Genomic DNA, 18,806 nt, shown 5'->3' on the forward strand with positions numbered 1-18,806 from the left:
TGCAGGGGGGTGTTATGGGGGTCATGAGAGATGCAGGGGGGGTTATGGGGGTCATGAGAGATGCAGGGGGTATGGGGTCATGAGAGATGCAGGGGGGTGTTATGGGGGTCATGAGAGATGCAGGGGGGTGTTATGGGGGTCATGAAAGATGCAGGGGGTGTTATGGGGGTCATGAGAGATGCAGGGGGGTATGGGGGTCATGAGAGATGCAGGGGTGTTATGGGAGTGATGAGAGATGCAGGGGGGTGTTATGGGGGTGATGAGAGATGCAGGGGGTGTTATTGGGGTGATGAGAGATGCAGGGGGGTGTTATTGTGGTGATGAGAGATGCAGGGGGGTGTTATGGGGGTGATGAGAGGTGCAGGGGGGTGTTATAGGGGGTGATGAGAGGTGCAGGGGGGTGTTATGGGAGTGATGAGAGGTGCAGGGGGGGTGTTATGGGGGTGATGAGAGGTGCAGGGGGGTGTAATGGGGTGATGAGAGGTGCAGGGGTGTAATGGGGGCGATGAGAGGTGCAGGGAGGTGTAATGGGGGTGATGAGAGGTGCAGGGGGGTTGTTATGGGGGTGATGGGAGGTGCCCCCCCTGCACCTCTCCTCATCACCCCCCCCCCATAACCCCCCTTGGTTATAATAGTGATAAGGAGAGGTGGGGGCGAGTTATAGTAATGATGAGGAGAGGTTTGGCGGGGGGTTATGGGGGTAATGAGGAGAGGGGGGTAATAGTAGTGATGAAGAGGGGTTTGGTGGGGGTTTTGGGGGTGATGAGGACACAGAGGATAAGAGAGGGTGTATATGTATATATGATGTGTATGCATGTGTGGCAGTATTGTATTCAGTGGATACAGTGTGTGGGCAGTATTATATTCAGGGTACAGTGGTGTGGCATTATTATATTCAGGGTACAGTGTGTGGCAGTATTATATTCAGGGTACAGTGCGTGGCAGTATTATATTCAGGGTACAGTGTGTGGCAGTATTATATTCAGGGTACAGTGTGGGGCAGTATTTATATTCAGGGTACAGTGTGGGGCAGTATTATATTCAGGGGTACAGTGTGGGGCAGTATTATATTTAGTGGGTACAGTGTATAGCAGTATTTTATTCAGGGTACAGTGTATGGCAGTATTATATTCAGGGTACAGTGTGAGGCAGTATTTTATTTAGGGTACAATGTGGGGCAGTATATTATTTAGGGTATAGTGTGTGGCAGTATTATATTCAGGGTACAGTGTGTGGCAGTATTATATTCAGGGTACAGTGTGTGGCAGTATTGTATTCAGGGTACAGTGTGGGGCAGTATTATTTTTAGTGGTACAGTGTATAGCAGTATTTTATTCAGGGTACAGTGTATGGCAGTATTATATTCAGGGTACAGTGTGGGGCAGTATTTTATTTAGGGTACAATGTGGGGCAGTATTTTATTTAGGGTACAGTGTGGGGCAGTATTTTATTTAGGGTTACAGTGTGGGGCAGTATTATATTTAGGGTACAGTGTATAACAGTATTATATTTAGGGTACAGTGTATAACAGTATTATATTTAATGGTACAGTAAATAGCAGGATTATATTTAAGTGGGTACAGTGTATGGCAGTATTATATTTAGTAGGTACCGTGTGTGGTAGTATTATATTTAGTGGGTACTGTGTATAGCAGTATTATATTTAGGGTACAGTGTGGGGCAGTATTATATTCAGGGTACAGTGTGTGGCAGGATTATATTCAGGGTACAGTGTATAGCAGTATTATATCAGGGTACAGTGTATAGCAGTATTATATTCAGGGTACAGTGTATAGCAGGATTATATTCAGGGTACAGTTTATAGAAGTATTATATTCAGGGTACAGTGTGGGGCAGTATTTTATTCAGGGTACACTTTCTAGCAAGGTATATAATGATTACTGTCTTCATGCAGAGGATGAGGATCTGCTGACAAAGTGAGGAGCCAATGATGTCTGGATGTCCGACTCTGCAGAGAAGATGGAGCTGGAGGAAGACCTGGTCTCTGGACGAGATGAAGAAGAAAAGATAACAGAGAAGATATCACTCAAGTCAGAAGACGTCACTCAGGTCACTGATATCATTGTGTGTTCTCCTGACTGTCCCATCAGAGCTGTAGTCACTCGTAAGTTCTGCAGTGATGATTGGGTAAAACTGTGTTCAATATGTGTCTCTCCAGCTGTTACAAAACTACAACTCCCATTTCCAGAGGCTCTTCAGACATGATGGGAGTTTTAGCTTTCCAACAGCTGGAGAACCACTTCAACCGAGGTGATCGGTGGGGGTCTCAGCAGTCAAACCCCCACCAAAAAAATATTGGCCCGGGTGGGGGGGGGGGGGTCTGGACAGGGGGTATGGGTAGGGAACACTGCTGCACCTAATGTGGGGGGGAACTCTGCTGCACCTAATGTTGGGGGAACTCTGCTGCACCTAATGTGGGGGGGAACACTGCTGCACCTAATGTGCGTCGTATCGATGTTCGCTCACGTTGCGCTCCCAGAATTCAAGGGCTGGCGTTACTATGTCCTGACGCCGGCCCTAGAGCGTGATGTGCACGAACATCAAAGGGGGGTGGGGCTCCATGTCCATTTTGCTTGGGGCCCCCCAAATTCTTCAAACGGCCCTGGTCGGTTGTGATTGAAGACAAGAAAGTTTTTCCATGGTTAGGTTGTCGTGATGAAGAGAAGAGAGTTTTTCCATGGTTAGGTCGTCGTGATGAAGAGAAGAGAGTTTTTCCATTGTTAGGTCGTCGTGATGAAGTATTGAGATTTTGAAAAATATAGGGCCATTGTGATTAAAAAGAGATTTTGGCCACCTGGCCATCATTAATAAAATGTAATGTTTCATCTGTATGAGCACAATTACTATTAGTTGTTCTAGAAATATATTAAAGCATATTAAACTGATATGATGGTCTGTCTTTTTTATATATGCTCAGTATGTCATGTCTACTATTACAATATATATATATATATATATATATATATATATATATATATAAAGAAAGGCCACAAATCACAGCATCAGCCAGGTCAAGATCTTCAATAACTGGATTATTTTATTATTCCCCAAGAGAATACAATGTTTCGGCAATAATAGCCTTTGCCAAGCCTTGCTTGACAAAGGTTACTATTGCCGAAACATTGTATTCACTTGGGGAAGAATGAAATAATCCAGTTATTGAAGATCCTTTACCTGGCTGGTGCTGTGATCCCCGGTGCTGTCTTACACCATTGCTTTGTATATATATGTGTGTATGTATATATATATATTAATTCATGTCAATCTTGATTTAACCCTTTGTGACACATGACAGATCTATATAAACAACAAATCCACTTGGGGAAATAAATCCCCTCAGGGAATAAACCCTGACTAAAGAACCCCTCTATAATAAAATATAAACTTTTAATCACACTATTAGAAAACGAAAGAGTGTTGTGCATATTAGCCACTAGATGCCAGTGGTGCTTTAAAACGATCAACGCTGCGCGCAATGTCTTTAGACAGTTTTTTGTGTTTAAAAAAGGGGCAAAAAAGGCGCAAGCAGGGTTTTTTGCGCCTTTTTTTGCCCCTTTTTGTTTACACTTTTCTGCTGATTTTGAGTTGCAATCCACTGATTTTGGCAATACACATGATATGGAAGGGATTTATCATTGGGCCCTTTGTAAAAAGGAGCAAAAAAAGCGCAAAGCCACTGAAAAGTCTCTAAAAACTACACCAGCCCAGACATTGCGTAGCTTTTTGGTGTATGTGTAGACAGAAATTTTAGAAAATGTGATCTGCACAAAATTTATCAAATGGTCTTTGACCATTTAATAAATTTGATGCTCCTACACATTACCAGCACACACAAAAAAAAGGTGTAAAAAAAATGCTTCACTTACACTGCAATGATAAATGTGGGCCATAGTGTCTGCGTACAGACTACACAATAATTTCAATATCTCCTGGTGCCTACTGCAGTTAGGCAGTGCAATTAAACTTGCCTCATACTTTTGATAAAGCCATTGATTAATGGCAAAACGTTAGAGGAGAGGTTCTCATGTTTTATTTATGCTGTGCATTTGTTTAATTCTGCTACCTAACTGCAGTAGCATCGGGAGATATTGAAATTATTGTGTAGTCTGTACGTAGACACTATGGGGGAGATTGTATCATTGCCTTTAGACCATTTTTTTTGTGTCTATTTAATATCGCTATTCAGGGCGCTAGTGGGCTTTTAGCGACTTTCTAGCGTCTTTACATATAGATACTTTTTTCCTTTTCTGCCTAAATGTAGACCATTTTATTTATGACCATGCAGTGGCCACGTATTTATTATTTGCGACTTTCCTGAAAAGTCGCTATTTCTCACGCAAATGACAATCATTTGTCGATATGCTACACCACCTCACAGTAGACGTGACAAAAAGTTCTATGTCTTGCTCATTCAGGGCTAGTGCTCAGTCTCCGACCTGACCCGTTCTTATAGATCGGAGCGCGGTCGGGCCGCCCATGCACACTAGCATACAAGGGTCTGATACTAGTATCAGGACCTTGTATGCAGCCAGGGCCGCCGTCAGGGGGGTACAGCCAGTACTCCAGTAAGGGGCCCGGGCCACCGCTGCACCCCCCTGCAGCTGCCGCAACACAGAAGCAGGGGACCGCCGCCCGCTTCTCTCCCCCTGCCGTCCTGGGGTCCTCCCTAGTCCAACCACCATTGCCTCCCCCATCACCGGTTTTATAATTACCTTTTCCCAGGGTCCGCACTACTTCTGGCTCCTGCGCTGTCACTGTGCGCACTGACGGTGACGTCGCGTTGAGGACTTCACTCGTCATTGCACTGCGCAGCGAAGCAGTGAAGATCGTCACTAATCTTCGCTGCTGCTTCTAGGTGTGCAGTGGTCTCCAATCTGTTTTCTTACAGATGTTGCAAAACTACAATTCTCAGCATGCCCAGACAGTCCAGACATGCTGGGAGTTGTAGTTCTGTAACATCTGGCCCTGCAGATGTTGCCGAACTACAACTCCCAGCATGCCTAGGCAGTCTGGGCATGCTTGGAGTTAAAGTTTTGCAACATCTGGAGGGCCACAGTTTGGAGACCACTACACAGTGTCCCCCAATCTGTTTTCCTCCAGTTGTTGCAAAACTACAACTCCCAGCATTCCCTTCAGTTCACTGGGCATGCTGGGAGTTGTAGTTTTGCAACAACTGGAGGGTCACTGTCTGGGAAACATTATCTGTTTTCTAACTCAGTGTTTCTTAACCCGTGTGCCTCCAGCTGTTGCAAAACTATAACTTCCAGCATGCACTGACAGACTATGCATGCTGGGAGTTTTAGTTTTGCAATAGCTGGAGGCACACGGGTTGGGAAACACTGAGTTATGTAACAAACTCTGTGTTTTGCAACCAGTGTGCCTCCAGCTGTTGCATAACTACAACCTCCAGCATGCATGGACAGCCAAAGGGCATGCTGAAAGTTATAGTAGTGTGCCTCCAGCTGTTGCATAACTACAAGTCCCAGCATGCCCTTCTGTCACTGCACGCTGAGAATTGAAGTTTTGCAACAGCTGGAGGATTGCCCGGCTATGCGCTGACAAGTACTTGCCAGTGTATGGCCAGTATTTGTCGGCGCTTTCGCATACCAACGCTCAACCCGTGGTGTACCCCTATGGGTACGTGGACCACGGGTTGAGAACCCAGGCCTCTGGTTGTTGGTCTGACTCTTTTTTTTTTAGAAAAGGTGTACGCTAGACAACTTTTCAAGCTAAAGGAGAGCTGCACTTTATTCATCATTACGCTGCGCATTATTGATGAATAAGGTGCACGCTAGTCAAAGAATCGACAAAAAAAAGGTGGAAATTAGATCTAAAATAGACATTTCTTGATTAATCTCCCCCTATATCTCAGTTGACAAGAATTCCTTGTGCACAGTGTTGATAGTTTTAAAGCACCACTGCCATCTAGTGGCTAATATGCACAACACTCTTTAGTTTTTTAAGTGTGATTAACCCATACAGGACCCAGGGCGTATGGATACACCTTCTGTACCTGGGTCTTAAATCTATCAATCAGCAGGCACCCCGCGCAAATTCCCAGGGGGGTCATCAGACCCCCCCCCCCCCTCATGTCGGCGATCGTCGCAAATCGCAAGTGAATTGACACTTGCGATTTGTGCCGATTCCGAGTCATACGGGTCTATGGTGGCCCGGTGACCAGGAATATAAGGGGGGATCGCGGTTGTCTAAGACACCTACCATCCCCCTGAAGGGATAGGAGTGAGGTGGAAGGGGTGCCACCCCTCCTATCCCTGCTATTGGTCATCAAAAGCGAAGACCAATAGCAGATCGGGGGCGGCGGGGTTAACTTTCATTTTTTCCATTGTGCCCACCCACAATAGGCGGGGCAGAACGGGGAACCGAAGGGGACCGGGAGCCGAAGATCCACTTACCCGTCGGTGGAGGCTGCGGGACGCGATCGACTGCGGTGATCGGCGCGGGCGGCATGTCGTGCGGCAGAAGAGGACGGCGCCATGGATCCGACAGAAGCCGGTAAGTTGAATAGCAACATCTAGAGGGCTACAGTCTGAGACTGTAGCCCTCCAGATGTTGCAAAACTACAACTCCCAGCATGCCCAGACAGCTGTTTGGGCATGCTGGGATTTGCAGTTTTGCAACAGCTGGAGGTCTACAGTTTAGAGACCACTACACAGTGATCTCTATACTGCCCTCTAGATCTTGCAAAATTACAACTCCTAGCATGCCCACACAGCAGTTTGCTGTCTGTGCATGCTGGGATTTGTAGTTTTGCAACATTTGGAGGTCCACAGTTTGGAGATCACAGTGCAGTGGTCTCTAACTATAGCCCTCCAGATGTTGCAAAACTGCAAATCCCAGCATGCCCATCAGCAAACAGCTGTTTGGGCATGCTAGGAGTTGTAGTTTTGCAAGATCTGGAGGGATACAGTTTAGAGACCACTGTATAATGGTCTCAAACTGTAGCCCTCCAGCTGTTGCAAAACTACATATTCCAGCATGCCCAAACAGCTGTCTAGGCATGCTGGGAGTTGTAGTTGCGTAGCTCCAGCTGTTGCATAACTACATCTCCCAGCATCAGTACATGCTGGGAGTTGTAGTTTTGCAACAGCTATAGGTACACTGGTTGGAAAATACTGAGTTAGGTAACAGAACCCAACTGAAGGTTTTCCAACCAGTGGGCCTCCAGCTGTTGCAAAACTAAAACTCCCAGCATGCACGGTCTGTCAGTACATTCTGGGAGTTGTAGTTTTGAAACAGCTGGAGGTTTGCCCCCCCCCCCCCCCCCCCCCCCCATGTAAATGTACAGGGTCCATTCACACGGGCAGGTTTACAGTAAGTTTCCTGCTTCAAGTATGAGCTACGACAAATTTTTCGCCGCAGTGCAAATTTCTAGCGGGAAGCTCAATGTAAACCTCTGCCAGTGCGAACATACCCTAAAAACACCACACTACACTACACTGACACATAACAAAGGGTAAAAGACTACATATACACCCCGTTGCAATGCCCTCCCCCCCACCCACAATGAAAATTAAAACCTATTGTACGGCAGTTTTTCCCCAAACCGAGCCTCCAGCTGTTGCAAAACAACAACTCCCAGCATTTCCGGACAGCCACTGACTGTCCAGGCATGCTGGGAGTTTAGGATTAGCTGGAGACACCCTGTGTAATTTTTCATTTGCACAGCCCACCGTTCCAAAGATCTGTCAAACGCCAGTGGGGTGTAAATACTAACTGCACCCCTTATTAAATTCTGTGAGTGGTGTAGTTTCCAAAATGGGGTCACATGTGGGGAGGTTCCACTGTTCTGGCACCACGGGGGACTTTGTAAACTCACATGGCCCCTGACTTCTATTCCAACCAAATTCTGTCTCCAAAAGCTCAATGTAGAGATGAGCAAACTTTTTCAAAAATTCGATTCGGCCGATTCGCCGAATTTTCCCGAAAAATATGTTTCGATCCGAATTTGATTGCGGCGAATCGATATTGAAAAAGGCTATTTCTAGTCTACATACAGCCTCTATAGGGGTATAGACACTTTGCTGTGTCCTAAAACGCATATGGAGTATGCTGGGGTAGTGAAATAATACTGTTATTCAGAATAGCATGCAGATAACCGGCATCACTCTTAGAATCACTGCCGCACAGCAGCACAATGACAGAGCCTGGTGGTGGCATCAGTGTCAGGAGACCATATAGTGACTGAATGACATAGCGTGGAGGTGTTGGCAGCATGAGGAGACCATATAATGACTGAATGGCACAGTGTGGAGGTGTTGGCAGCATGAGGACACCATATAGAGGCTGAATGGCACAGCGTGGAGGTGTTGGCAGCATGAGGACACCATATAGTGGCTGAATGGCACAGCGTGGAGGTGTTGGCAGCATGAGGACACCATATAGTGGCTGAATGGCACAGCGTGGAGGTGTTGGCAGCATGAGGACACCATATAGTGGCTGAATGGTACAGCGTGGAGGTGTTGGCAGCATGAAGACACCATATAGTGGCTGAATGGCACAGCGTGGAGGTGTTGGCAGCATGAGGACACTATATAGTGGCTGAATGGCACAGCGTGGAGGTGTTGGCAGCATGAGGACACCATATAGTGGCTGAATGGCACAGCGTGGAGGTGTTGGCAGCATGAGGACACCATATAGTGGCTGAATGACACAGCGTGGACATGTTGGCAGCAAGAGGAGACCATTTAGTGGCTGAATGGCACAGCGTGGAGTTGGTTGATGCACTAGTACACTACACACCAGAGCTTCACAATCCCCCCCCCCAAAAAAAACAACACAATATATGAAATTTTTGACAAAGATTCCTCATAGGTAGCACCCGCTATCCAAAAATTAGACATTTCCAGACCCAGGTCCCACCTCTGGGGCATCAGGAACCCATATATTGCCTGAAGGACACAGCCTGGAGTTGGCTGATGCACCAGTACACACCCGGGTTCACAATCCCCTCCAAAAAACAACAACATTTTAGAAATGTTTTAAAGAAATACCGTTGTGTAAGAACAAGCGCATATCCAACAGTTCACAAGACTCTATAAAGCAGGACGGTGGACCACCCAAAGACATTCTTCTCAAAAATAATAAACCACACAATGTTTGAAATTTTTTTACAAAAACTAATTCAATATGTGTGTAAGCGCATCTGTCTCCAAAAGATCAGATCACCAAAGGACTTTTTTCGCCCAAAATGATGAAGCAGAGTTAATCCCTGTCCGTATTTTTTTAAATTTTCATTAAAAAATCACACGCAACAAGTGTTCCGCTGTGTAACGCTTAGCATTCTGGAAAATTCAATTTTATTACCGATAAAATTATCAGTAAATTAAAAAAAAAAAAAACACTACCCAAGAGTGTTTTATTACCCCATACATTACACCAGGAGCAGTCAGGAGTAGGCCTCAGCAGTACCCAAGAGGCTTTAATAACCCCCCAACCTTTGAACGATCAATTGCGAGATCAAGCAATACCAGGTGTGTTATGCCCTCAGATTTCCGGGGCCGCAGGCACGCTCCACTGAACGGCTGGTAACCCCCTAACTCCCGGAAAGGTAAGCTGCTGCGAAGCAGGTGGTCTCCCCTGGGCACGTTTGGCTCCAGAATTTCCACTACTGCCACACCACGCTGACTGCCAACCATGCTACCGCCTTGCTGACTCAAGGGCAACCTGCAACTCTCTTCTCCCGATGATGAACCCCCCTTCTCCTGATATCGAGCAATAACAGGTGTGTTATGCCCTCAGATGTCAGGCGCGCTCCACTGAACGGATTAGGGTGTATCCATCTTTTTTGGTAGCACCCGCAATCTAAAAATGTTAAATTCCCAGACTAAGGCCCCACCTCTGCGGCATCAGGAACCCATAGATTGCCTGGAAGACACAGCCTGGAGTTGGCTGATGCACGAGTACACACCCGGACTTCACAATCCACCCCAAAAAAACGCAAAATTTTATTGAAATTGTCTGACAAAATACCTGTTTTTTTTTTAAAAACAAGCGCATATACAGCAGTTCAGAAGACTCTATAATGCAGGATGGTGGACCACCAAAAGACATTCTTCTCAAAAATAATAAACCACACAATGTTTGAAATTTGGTTAAAAAAATTATTACATGTGCGTAAGCGCATCTGTCTCCAAAAGATCAGATCACAAAAGGATTCTAATCGCCAAAAATGATTAAGCAGAGTTAATCCCTCTACATATATATATTTTTTTCATTACAAAATCACACGCAACAAGCGTTCCGTTGTGTAACGGTTAGCATTCTGCAAAATTCAATTTTATTACTGATAAAATTCTCAGTAAATTTAACAATAACACTACCCAAGAGTGTTTAATTACCCCATACATTGCACCAGGAGCAGTCAGGAGTAGGCCTCAGCAATACCCAAGAGGCTTTAATAACCCCTTACCTTGCCCGATCAATTGCGAGATCGAGCAATAACAGGTGTGTTATGGCCTCAGATGTCCTGGGCCGCACTAGCGCTCCACTGAACGGATTAGCGTGTCTCTATCTTTCAAGGACAGGTGCGTGTTGCACGCTGAAACCAGTTCGTGATAGGGATCTGGGATTGCAATTATTTAACCTTAAAACGAGGAATTACCAGTAAGTGAGGGTCATAAACTGGCGTTGATTAAGTCCCTGCCCTTTGTACACACCGCCCGTCGCTATAAGCGATTGGATTAGTTAGTGAGTTGATTAGTGAGGTCCTCGGATCGGCCCAGGCGGGGTAGGAGAAGGCCCTGGCAGAGCTCCGAGAATTTAACGATCATTGTTGAAATTTGCATTAAGCATGTATTTAGCTACTACTAAGCATCCAAAAATGTAAGGCCCAAGGCCAGAGGCACCAGGGAGACAAGTAGTTCCTGAAAGACACAGAATGAGTCTGGATCATGCATTTGCAGTACCCAAGAGGTTTTCATAACCCCTTACATTTAAAGATCAATGTTTACATTTGCATTAAGCATGTATTTAGCTACTGCTAAACTTCAAAAAATTATAGGCCCAAGGCCAGAAGCATCAGTTTTCCCCATATTAGGAGCATAGTTGTCCCCCAGATTAGGCAGCATAGATGTCACCCAGATAATGCAGCATACATGTCCCCCATATTAGGAGCATAGTTGTCCCCCAGATTAGGAGCATAGTTGTCCCCCAGATAAGGAGCATAGTTGTCCCCCAGATTAGGCAGCATAGATGTCGCCCAGATTAGGAGCATACTTGTCCCCCAGAATAGGCAGCATAGATGTCCCCGGGATTAGGAGCATAGTTGTCCCCCAGATTAGGCAGCATTGATGTCACCCAGATTAGGCAGCATAGATGTCCCCCACAGTAGGAGCATACTTGTCCCCCAGAGTAGGCAGCATAGATGTCCCCCAGAATAGGAGCTTAGTTGTCCCCCAGATTAGAAGCATAGTTGTCCCCCAGATAAGGAGCATAGTTGTCCCCCAGATTAGGCAGCATAGATGTCACCCAGATTAGGCAGCATAGATGTCCCCCAGATTAGGCAGCATAGATGCCCCCAGATTAGGAGCATACTTGTCCCCCAGAGTAGGCAGCATAGATGTCCCCCAGATTAGGAGCATACTTGTCCCCCAGATTAGGCAGCATAGATGTCCACCAGATTAGGAGCATACTTGTCCCCCAGAGTAGGCAGCATAGATGTCCCCCAGATTAGGAGCATACTTGTCCCCCAGAGTAGGCAGCATAGATGTCCACCAGATTAGGAGCATACTTGTCCCCCAGAGTAGGCAGCATAGATGTCCCCCAGATTAGGAGCATACTTGTCCCCCAGATTAGGCAGCATAGATGTCCACCAGATTAGGAGCATACTTGTCCCCTAGAGTAGGCAGCATAGATGTCCCCCAGATTAGGAGCATACTTGTCCCCCAGAGTAGGCAGCATAGATGTCCCCCAGATTAGGAGCATACTTGTCCCCCAGATTAGGCAGCATATATGTCCACCAGATTAGGAGCTTAGTTGTCCCCCAGATTAGGCAGCATAGATGTCACCCAGATAAGGCAGCATAGTTGTCCCCCAGATTAGGCAGCATAGTTGTCCCCCAATCAGCGCGGGCCAGTCAGAGCCAATCAAAGGGCCGTATGTGGCAAGCGGGCCGTACAATGCCCAGGTCTGCCCCAGAGGGTTTCATAACCACCCACAATAGAGAACATTTTGTTGTAGGAGCATGGTAAATCTACTCAGACCCATCTGTCATTGGTGGCTGGAAATCCTGGCTGATCCATCCCTGATTAATCTTGACAAACGTCAGTCTCTCCACATTTTTAGTGGACAGACGAGTTCGCCTTGGGGTGACTATGGCTCCAGCCGTACTAAACACCCGCTCTGATGGCACACTACTGGCCGGGCAGGACAGCTTTTCCAGGGCAACCTCCGCTAATTGCGGCCATAAATCGAGTTTGGCTGCCCAGAAATCCAGCGGATCTTCAACGGTTGTTGGCAGGGTCATGTTGAGGTAAGCCACCACCTGGTGGTTCAGGTCCTGCTCCATGTCCACTGGCTGCTGATGATTAGCTTCACTATGCGGCTGAAGGAAGCTACTCATCAGCGATTGTAGACTCAGGCTGCTGCTGATTGAGCCGGTACTGCTCCTGCCACCCCTCCCGTCCCCAGCAGCTGTGGCAGTGGAAGGTGAGCGCAGAGGGCCCCCCGAGTCACACCTGCGAGTCGATGGACCATGTGATCGTTAGGCATCGGCCAACCAACTATGTAGAAGCTCCCTGAAGTAGGTCAATTTGTCCTCCCTCTCAGTGGGTGTTAAAAAGGCCCCCATTCTGGGCCGGTAGCGAGGGTCTAATAAGGTGGAGATCCAGAAGTCATTGCGCTGACGAATTTTGACATTTCAGGGGTCACTACGCAAGCAACTCAGCATGCACCGTGCCATTTGTAACAGTGACTCGCTGGGACTACCTGCCTCCATCTCCACTGCATACCGCCACGGTGTGTCTGGGTCCTCTGTCTCGCCTCCCTCGTAATAACCCTCCAGATCCTCTGGCTGCTCCTTCTCCTCCTCTCCTGTCCAATGACCAGAAACACCGGCCATCTCATCCACCGTAAACTGTGCTCCGCTCTGCCCCTCATCATCCTCCTCCAGTTCATCCCCCACAGGACTCATGTAGCCTTCTGATGTAGGCGCAACGTCTCCATTGCCGTGACCAGCCATGTTTTCAATAATTTTTTTGAGTAAATGTAGGAGTGGAATTACGTCGTTCATGGCGTAATTCGAGCGACTAACTAAAAATGTGGCTTCCTCAAAGGGCCTCAGCAAACGGCAGGTGTCACGTATGAGCTGCCCCTCGTTCACATTGAAGTTACACAGGGGAGTACTCCTATCTGCTTGTATCATCAAAAAATCTGTGATGGCTTTTCTTTGTTCGTGTAGTCTTTCCAACATATGGAGGGTGGAATTCCAATGTGTGGCAACATCACAAATGAGACTATGTTGTGGGATACCGTTCTGACGCTGCAGCTCAAGCAAAGTGTGCTTGGAGGTGTACGAGTGGCTGAAGTGCATGCACAGTTCCTCCCCTGTGTGACTCCGTTCGCCAAGGCAAACCATGTGAAGGACGGCTTGACACTGCTGTGCCCTACACACGTGGTACGATGAAGGGCCACCGAGATTTGGACGTGCAGTGGACGCCGAGGACACGGGGGAGGAGGAGGAGGCGCACACTGTAAAAGGACCAACTGCCTGTGAGCGAGAGCGTGGAGGAGGAAGAGGTGTGACCTGTCCAAGTTGCTGTTGTGGCTGTGCAGGAACAACATTTACCCAGTGGGCCATAAAAGACATGTATTGTCCCTGCCCGTAGTTACAGCTCCACACGTCGGCGCGGTCGTGCACTTTTGAACACACCGACAGGCTCAAAGACTGGCCCACCTTCTCTTGTACAAACTTATGCAGGGCCGAAACTGCCTTCTTCGCAAAGAAATGACGGCTTGGGACTCTCCACCTCGGCTCGGCACAAGCCATCAATTCCCTGAAAGCTGCAGAGTCCACCAGTTGGAAAGGGAGGAACTGCAACACCAGCAACTTGGACAGGAGCACATTCAACTTATGCGCTGTTGGATGAGTGGGCGCATACTGTTGTCTCTTGGACATGGCTTTGCCGATCGATTGTTGGCGGAATGGCTGACTACGAGCGGAAGAAGAAGGAGCGCAAGAAGGAGGGTTTGACACAATGCTCCCTTCGGCTGAGGTGGTGGAGCCTTGGCTGGATGACGGAGGGAGCGGATGGCCACTGGGTGATGCAGCAGGCTGGACCACTACATTGGAGCCAAGGTTATCCCAGGCCGCTTTATGGTGGCGAATCATGTGTTGACGCAGGGCCGTGGTGCCGAGATTGGGACCCTGGCCACGCTTCACTTTCTGCCCACAGATTTTGCATGTGACTACGCTAAGGTCCTCCGGATTCTTTATGAAGAACAACCACACCGCAGAGTAGCTGATTTTCCCACCCGCAGTCCGCACTATTTCACTGCTATTGGCGCCGTCTCCAGGAACCCCTGTTCCACTACCTCACTGAATGGTAGCTTGCCGCGAAGCAGGTGGTCTCCGCCTGGCACGTTTGGCTCTTGAATTTCCACTACTGCCACCACCATGCTGATTGCCAACCGTGCTACCGCCTTGCTGCCTCATAGACAAAGAGCAAATCGCTTCTCCTGATGGTGATGAAGCCCCGGCTTCTGCACCCGGCTCCCAATTGCGATTGGCTTCATCATCATCAAAAGATGTGTGCACGTCACTGATGTCCTCCTCATGTTCCACAACAGTGTCTACCTCAGGACCCTGAACAATTGAAACACCGCCTCCCACGTCACTCTCCGCATCACTACTTGCCCGCCTTGCGTAGCAAGCGACGCATGTCTCCTCACATTCTTGGCTGCCCATTAGATGCTCACTGTCCTCTATTACATCGTCCTCACTAAAAAGTGGAGCTGAACCCAAAGCATGAGATACTTCTTTGGGAGAGGGAACAGCATAGGACAAAGGCAATGGGATTACTAGGACTGCTCCCGGGCCATGCCAACTGAGGGTTGTGTCTGAGGAACCCACCGACTCTTGACTGGGGTTGTCAGATGTCGCTTGTGATGATGGGGATGAGTGTGCAAACCAATTGACGAGGAGAGATGGGTCAACGACAGGACCGCTGGGTGTTAACGGGAGCTCAGGCCTATTGCTGCGACTCCTGCTGCCACTCGCCCCAAGTCTGCTGCCAACTCTGCCTGACGTATGTAGGTCTCTGCCCCTTCTCTGTGCACGTCCTGGCACTTCCCTCCCTGACATATTTAGTGCGTTTATGAGGGTATAGAACAGCAGCAGGCGATTACTTACGGCTCTCTTTTCAAAGTATATAGGCCCTAGACAGAATAACAGTTACTAAATAGTACACTCCTTTGTTGTATGAATGCCCTTTGCAATGATGAGCGCACTGGTATGCGTATTTCTACGCAGAAAAAACACTTTTTTAAATACACCAGCAGGTGTATACTTATGTGTGGAATAGCACTGAATTTAGCACAGAGACAGAAATACAGGTACACTACTTGGTTGTTTGTATGCCCTTTGTAATGATGAGCGTACTGTTAAGCGTATTTATACGCAGAAAAAAACTCTTTTTTTTGTTGTATACACCAGCCGGTGTATACTAATGTGTGGAATAGCACTGAATTTAGCACAGAGACAGAAATACAGATACTAAATAGTACACTACTTGGTTGTATGTATGCCCTTTGCAATGATGAGCGCACTGTTAAGCGTATTTGTACGCAGGAAATACTTTTTTTTTTCTTTAATACACCGGCAGGTGTATAACGTGTGGCATAACACTGAATTTAGCACAGAGACAGAAAAAAAGGGAGTATATGGTACGCTATTTGTTTGTATTTAGGCCCTTTGCAATGATAAGACCACTGTTAAGCGTATTTGTATGCAGGAAAAACTTTTTTTTTTCTTTCATACACTGGCAGGTGTATAACGTGTGGTATAACACTGAATTTAGCACAGAGACAGAGTAACAGGTGAAAAATGGTAAAAAGGCACTAAATTGCACATTAAACCCTAAATTGCACTCTGTCACAATTGTGAGAATCAGATTTGTGGAGCAACAGAAAAAACTCAATTGGGCTGAAAAAAGAGGAGATTAGATGCTCCATACAGGTAAAACTGCTGTGAGATCTATGACGCAGGTGACTGCTATGTAGCACCTCTATGCCTGCTATATTGAGTAAGGAGAATACGAGGTTTTGCTAGAATCGTTCTCGGTCAGAACTGCAGCAACACTGTGCCCTGTGTCTTTCCCTAATGCTGATGTCACCGCTGCTTATATGCTGTATAATGCCTTTGTATGCGATCAGCAAACAGACGTGCAGTCCCTTCCTTTCCCTATCTCGTGCATAGGAGAAATGACCAGAGGGAAGATGGCCGCCGATTATATAGGGCTGTTACATCACAGGGGTCAGTGAACACTGATAGGCTGCATCTCACATGTGATTCAGGTTCAGCCCGCCTATCTTCATTCCCGCCGCTGTTTTCCGCCCTCCCATAATCCCCTGCCCCATGTACTCACATGGGGATCCGCCATCTTAGGTCTCCAATAGCCTGGAACGCTGTAAAATGGAGTTTAATGAAACGATTCGCGTGATAGAATCGCGGCGATATTCGTATTCGTCGTAAATCGAATTTTTCATGAAATTCGTAATGAATTCGGGTTCGTCAACTTCGATTTGCTCATCTCTAGCTCAGTGGCGCTCCTCCTCTTCTGAGCATTGTAGTGCACCAGCAGAGCACTTGACATCCACACATTGGGTATTTCCATACTCAGAAGAAATGGGGTTACAAATTTTGGGGGTCTTTTTCTCCTATTACCCCTTGTAAAAATTTTAAATTTGGGGGAAAACCAGCATTTTAGTGAAAATTTTTTTTTTTCATTTACACATCTGACTTTAACAAAAAGTCGTCAAACACCTGTGAGGTGTTAAGGCTCACTGTACCCCTTGTTGTGTTCCTTGAGGGGTGTAGTTTCCAAAATAGTATGCAATGTGTTTTTTTTTTTTTTGCTTTTCTGGCAGCATAGGGGCTCCTAAATGCGACATGCCCTCCAAAAACCATTTCAGCAAAATTCGCTTTTCAAAAGCCAAATGTAACTCCTTCTCTTCTGAGCATTGTAGTGCGCCAGCAGAGCACTTGACGTCCACACATGGGGTATTTCCATACTCAGAAGAGATGGGGTTACAAATTTTAGGGGGCATTTTGTCCTATTATCCCTTGTAAAAATAAAAAAATGGGGGGAAAACTAGCATTTTAGTGAAAAAAAGAAATAATTTACACATCCAACTTTAACAAAAAGTCGTGAAACACCTGTGGGGTGTTAAGGCTCACTGGACCCCTTGTTACGTGCCTTGAGGGGTGTAGTTTCCAAAAATAGTATGCCATGTGTTTTTTTTTGTTTTTTTTGCTGTTCTGGCACCCTAGGGGCTTCCTAAATGTGACATGCCCCACAAAAAACATTTCAGAAAAACTCACTCTCCAAAATCTCGCTCCTTCCCTTCTGAGCCCTCTACTGCACCCGCTGGACACTTGACATACACAAATGAGGTATTTCCTTACTCGAGAGAAATTGGGTTACACATTTTAGGAAGATTTCTCTCCTTTTACCCCTTGTAAAAATTCAAAAACTGGGTCTATAAGAACATGCCAGTGTAAAAAATGAAGATTTTGAATTTTCTCCATCAATTTGCTGTTATTCTTTCTTCACCCGCATAGTGAAGCAACTCATCAGCAGCAGGTAGACATGGAGCAGGACCTGAACCAGCAGGTGGTGGCATACCTTGACATGGCCATGCCAACAACCATTGAAGATCCGCTGGACTTCTGGGCAGCCAAACTTGATTTATGGCCACAATTAGCAGAGTTTGCCCTGGAAAAGCTCTCCTGCCCGGCCAGTAGTGTGCCATCAGAGCGGGTGTTTAATGCGGCCGGGGCCATAGTCACCCCAAGGCGAACTCATCTGTCCACTAAAAATGTGGAGAGACTGACGTTTGTCAAGATGAATCAGAGATGGATCAGCCAGGATTTCCAGCCACCAATGCCAGATGCCTCAGAGTAGATTGACCATGCTGCTACACCAACATTTCCCAATTATGGTTGGTTATGAAACCCCTTTGGGTTATCAATTAGGGTTATGAAACCCTATTTGGTACTGCGATTGCCTGCTCCTGGCTATTCCTGTGTCTTTCAGGAACTACTTGCCTCACTGATGCTTCTGGCCTTGGGCCTTTCATTTTTGGATGTTTAGCAGTAGCTAAATATATGCTTAATGCAAATGTCAACATTGATCTTTAAATGTAAGGGGTTATGAAACCCTCTTGGGTACTGCGAATGCCTGCTCCATAATCATTCTGTGTCTTTCATGAACTACTTGCCTCCCTGCCCTCAGGCCTTAGGTCTTAAATTTTTGGATGTTTAGCAGTAGTTTAATACATGCTTAATGCAAATTTCAACATTCATCTTTAAATGTAAGGGGTTGGTTATGAAACCCTCTTGGGTACTGCGAATGACTGCTCCTGACTCATTCTGTGTCTTTCAGGAAATAATTGCCTCCCTGATGCCTCAGGCCTTGGGCCTTCAATTTTTGGAAGTTTAGCAGTAGCGAATACATGCTTAATGCAAATTTCAAATATGATCTTTAAATTCTCGGCGCTCTGCTAGGGTCTTCTCCTACCCCGCCGGGGCCGATCGGAGGACCTCACTA

At 46.8% G+C, this 18,806-nt stretch overlaps 1 protein-coding gene across 1 annotated transcript in view; it reads right to left on the bottom strand.

Moving 5' to 3' along the window:
* Positions 1–18,806, bottom strand: part of LOC130356554 (preprofallaxidin-9-like) — a 131,333-nt gene that overhangs the window by 55,513 nt on the left and 57,014 nt on the right. The window lies entirely within an intron of this gene.

Source organism: Hyla sarda, chromosome 2 (genome assembly GCF_029499605.1).
Source record: "Hyla sarda isolate aHylSar1 chromosome 2, aHylSar1.hap1, whole genome shotgun sequence".
Taxonomy (NCBI): Eukaryota; Metazoa; Chordata; class Amphibia; order Anura; family Hylidae; genus Hyla; species Hyla sarda.